At 39.2% G+C, this 5,239-nt stretch overlaps 1 long non-coding RNA gene across 1 annotated transcript; it reads left to right on the plus strand.

The window, feature by feature from the left end:
• Positions 1 to 481: 481 nt before the first annotated feature.
• On the plus strand, positions 482 to 1,364 carry LOC144761713 (uncharacterized). The gene is made up of 3 exons (XR_013595864.1): positions 482 to 532; positions 631 to 719; positions 1,236 to 1,364. It is a non-coding gene; the product is annotated as an uncharacterized LOC144761713 (long non-coding RNA).
• Positions 1,365 to 5,239: the final 3,875 nt, after the last annotated feature.

The raw sequence follows: 5,239 nt of genomic DNA on the forward strand, positions 1-5,239 counted from the left end.
ATGAAACAAATGTTGAAATTGGATGTATAAATCACTTTAGGTTAAAATCGGTGGAACTCAGATATACGAAATAATAATTAAAGAAAGTATGTTCTTCTTGTATTATTTTAACATGCAGCCACGAGCGTTAGATACCCGGGTGCAACGAAATTACCATATAACAAAGGTCTCCTCCAACAGGTGAGCCCTATAGTTAATCTGAAATAGATCATTTGCCAATATGAGTATTAAACATTGAACTAGTTACTCCTTTCTCAGAACAGGGAGGAGAAAACATATTGGCGGACATAGAATATATGGGATGACCAAGGTTAAAATATAAGACAAGAACCTTAAGGTAATTATTCTTGACACAAGTTGTGGGAAAAAAAGGGGGGGAAAAAAACCCTGAGATAACCTGCATTAAGATCAGGTATTAAAAAGAAATACTCTTTTAAATAGGAGCAGAACGAGGACACTGAAATCCAGTACTGAAACACATCCCGTTTCAAGCGAAAGGCTCCGTCATAAACCAATTGTCGAAGTCAAACAGGTAAACAGCCCAACTTTGAAATTAGGGTGCTAGAGTGATAAGGTTAACTATCACGAAGGAGTGTACACTAATGTGCTGTACCTATCCATATCCAACAGGAAAGCGGGAGATCTGAATTTACCAAAAAACGACCCCAAACAAGATGAAGTCCGGATCAATTTTTAACCACCCAGATGCATTTGCATAGGTGAGTTAGGTGCAAAAGTGTAGATATGGTGTTTGGATGGTGTGGTCAAAGTACCGTGTGAAAGTTGGATAGTGAGACTATTGTTTAAATTATTTTCGAATTATTTTCGAATTATTCTGGGTAAATGCTCTGTACAATACGAAAAAACACTGATACATGTGGTCCTGTCGATCTGTTATTTTGTGAATTTTCTTTGATCTTTGGCGTTTTGTCTGGAAGGGAATATGGGAAATAGAATGCTTTCCAGGCTGTTGCACAATTGTTATTGTTTAAAGAACATGCAAGGCTTACTATCATGCTGTTGAAATGTTATAAACCGATAAAAGGAAAAATAACAAGAGTTGAACCGCAATACCGTGAACGAATGAAAGTTATTCATTATGTAAACAATCTAGAGAAAAGGGCATAAAAAAGACTGGTGTTTCTGTTTACACATATATATATATTTTTTTTTAGACAGCATGCAAAAGTCTAACATCAAACAGTTTACTTAAAATAATGTTTTATGTGCATTAGGTGAAATACTGACTGTGGAGAAAATTATACACACTGTCCTGAGGAAGGAGGCTAAAATCACCACAAGCTTCCGAAACGCGTCGACGCATTGCACAAGGGTTAAATTTGGAGTTGTCAACTAAGAATTGGGTATAAGGTAAATATTTCTCCCCCAGGTTGTCAACAGAGTGTCCAAATTAACATATACCAAAGACAAAGTGCATTGTCTTGTTTCATACTTCTCCCACTTCACTTTAGGTGATTTTAAATGTATTGTGTTAGGTTTTATTTGATACTGTATATGGATTCATGTATTTTTATTGAAATAAAGGTGTATATTTTTACAAATTAAGTTTTTTCTCTTGTTGAGCATTTCCCAAACAAATAGTTGATAAGTTCCCTATTGAGTGTGAGTATTTGACTGAATGAGGTGTCTGTCTGAATTTGAGATCATTTGATCTCCCAAAGGGGAAAAAAACTTTTTTAACTTAACGGTATATTGGAGCTCTATTTCCCTTTGGGTTACATTGAGCCCCTCTCTTTGGTTTAAACGCAAGTGTTTTCTGCCAACTGGATCTTTGGATGACACCAGCAAGATAATGCCTCTTTGGAATCTGCATGTATGTTTCATGAGAGAGACATTGCAGGGCCTCAGAGCATTTCTAAATTTCCGCTCTAAACCATATCTAGTAACAGATAGTGGCTGGTCGATCCCGTGGTCAGTGTGGAAGTCTAGAATCCTCTATGAAATCGGAGTTTTCATATCGAGTCAGGCAATGAGTATAGGAGGATTGAACATGCCTTGAGCGCAGGAGCATATCTGTGCTCTGCAATTGAAACACGATTTACAACAAGGGGTGGTGAGGGACAGAGTCTCTGAATTAAGCAGAATACTCTCACCCTGTCAAGAGATCAGGGCTAGATCCAACACCGTTTTTTAGCTCACTGCACCATCCCAGTTTCAGAACCTGGCTGTATGCAATTGAAACACAGCTGGGTCTTTCACTACGCAGACATGGCCTCTCTCAGTCAGGCTGCCATTTCATGTCAAGATCCCTCTTGATGTAGATCTGGGTGTCATCTGCATACACATATTTAATGTTGTGGACATCCTAGAGATCAATCAGTTCGGCCTTTTAGATGATGAAGAGACTTGTCTGGAGAGATCCCCCTTGTGGGTCTTCATAAATATCTAGTCCCCTAACCAGCCTTCCAGTACCCCCAGTCAGGCTCTATTTCTGTGAGTGCTTGGGGCTTTTCAGGGGCCTGCAAGAGTACTTGAAACATCCAACAAGGCCTCCAAATCCCAACTTTTCTTGGAAGGAGGTGACTCACCACTCCCTGTTATGTCCATGGAACCATCCCACTCCATGCACTCCAATTTACACCCAGGCAGTAGTGAATTAATAAAGAATCAGCCTCCATGGCTACGGGGCGTGGATGGGACCTATATCACGTTATTTGGACAGCCAGAGAAGATGGATTCCAACTTGGAAAACACAAGTTGCAATAATAATGTTGTTCACTATAATATCTACCAATGCCCAGAGGCCAACATTGGAACTTTAGAGGGGTGCGGATCGAGATTTGAACGTTTTAATGAGGGCCAGGTTATAGTTTGATTGTGGGTATTAGAGTTTCACTACATATGTAAGTGACAACCTTTTAAAAAAGAGGCATTTGAAACTATCTCCAGTTGTAAATATCTAATGTGCCCACAAGTAAAGTACAGTATAGTCACTTACAAGACACATACTGATGTTAGGACAAGTGTTACTTATACGGTTCATCTTGGGATCAAATCAAAATTCCAGCACTCAAACCATGACCCTCACTATTCACTGGCAACATGCAGAAGATTGCTATCAACAATGAAAATAACGACTTGTAGGACAGTGTCAGTAAAAGGATGTTTTTTGGATACCACTTTCACATACAGGCAATTCTTTTTGCCAAATTCTGCTTGATGCACATATCCTATATTGACCTTTGTAATTTTGGACTATGCATGCGTCATATTTATGAGGAGAGCACCAGATTACCTGCTAACAGTACTGTCAATGTGTATCACGTTCCTGTGTTATCAAATTGAGGCTTTTATGAAGAAGCCCCTCAGCCTTTTAGGAGTACAGGTTTCTCAGGAGTTCTCCTGAAAACTGTATGGCATGTCAGTGTCCTTACTCCCATGATAGGATCTAACCAATAACATTCACACAATTTTCCAAACATTCTCTTCGAGGTCATCAAAGGTAAACTGAATCTGCTACTCCATTAATGTTTGCACTTTCCTTTCATTGTCTGGACACCCCTTTTATTTGACTGAATAATAAAACTGATGCTTTGTTTACAATCAAATTGCGTTTCACCCTGTGCTGTGGGTGGCTGCAGTTTTACACTTCTTTACTAACTACATGTATTAGGTACCTAATATTCAGGGACCTTGAAGCTGATCATAGAGGAACCTGCACTTGCCCACAAGAGACCTTTGTGGTGAGCAATACCCAAGAATAAGATAGAAAGGTAATTGGAGAAAAGGTGACGAAAACAGGAAAACACAGGACAAAAGAGGCTGTATACTCCGAAGAACACGATGGGGGATGTATGGTGGTTCTTCTTTCTCTTACCATTTTTTAAATGTAATGTATTGGGTTTTTTTGTTTACATTTTTTTATTGGGGTTTTCCATTTTCGATATGGTTTAACAAGGCTTATACAGATTACAGCCATGCATATATGTATATGAGCAGACGTACATCATCTTGGATCTCTATTAATAAAAAGTGTCTGTGGTCTATATTCTCTGCTCGCCCTATAATGCGTATCCAGAGGTGAGATTCTAAACAAAAAGAGAAGGGGAGGTATAAACAGGTGGGGATATATATATGAACTGCGACGTTGTCGTGTCATATACCGCATCGTACATGCGTCGGCTTTCTCTTCTAAATTAGTACCTCTCATTTACCTTCTATAGTGTTTTTCACTACCAAGTGTATTTCGAGTCTACCTGTCCAGGTTGTTTCGCTCTAGCCGCTATGTGTTGAGTTCATTTAATCCTCTTGGGCCTGAAAGTGAGGGAGACACAGCGTGGGTGAAATAGTGTATTTCACCCCCACGAGTCACCCCAGTAGCAGTCAAATGTGTATTATGTGCGCCCCCTGGAAGCTTCATGTTAAATATAATGTATTGTTCATTATTGTTTGACATCATAGGGAGTGAATTCGTTGAACATGGATAATCAATTTAAGTTTTCTGAACAGGGGTCCCCACAATATGTTTAAGCCAGGGCCCCAAAAATACTCAGAAGCTGGCTCGATTTAAACGTACTAAAATATTTATGGAGCAGAAAGAAGTAGTCTAAACTTGGAAGGGAAAGGTGTGAATTGTGTAATATGTAAACTGCTATGCAGCCCTGTGTACATGCAGAATAGTGGTTCACTGCGGGCTCTTGCCAAAACCTAATACTATGTTTGAGGCAAACTCATTTGCACAATTCTGCTAGTACAGGTCATTAGCCCATTTACTCAGGACAGAAATATTTACTATCTCTACGTAGATTTTTGTAACATTTACAATGGTCATAAAGTGTCTAAATCACATACAATACTGAAAAAAGTGCCTCCATTGATTACACACTAACATGCAACAAGCGTTGTGACAGAAGTATGTACAGAAACGCAAATGACCAGAAAAAAATTAATAGAGTTGGATTTAAGTTGTGTATTAAATTCTACTGCAAAAACCTCCAGTTATTGTAATGGACTTAGTCTGTTTGCAAAAGTCTCGACGACGTTTCCACTCTGCTAAATGTATACATTCGCCTGCTCTTACCTGCAGACGCATTTATCAATTGTTCTGCTGATTTTACAAATGTCCGTGTATGCTTTTGGCGGTATGTACAGAAGTCAGGACCTCTGGGGCATCTAGACTCCAAGCCTTTGTGTCCTATGAAGTCTTCATCATCTGTGCTCAAGACATGTCTGCTGCCGACGGTTGCTTCCTTCTTATTCCTTCAGATTCATGAACACT

The sequence above is a fragment of the Lissotriton helveticus genome, chromosome 6, assembly GCF_964261635.1.
Source record: "Lissotriton helveticus chromosome 6, aLisHel1.1, whole genome shotgun sequence".
NCBI lineage: Eukaryota > Metazoa > Chordata > Amphibia > Caudata > Salamandridae > Lissotriton > Lissotriton helveticus.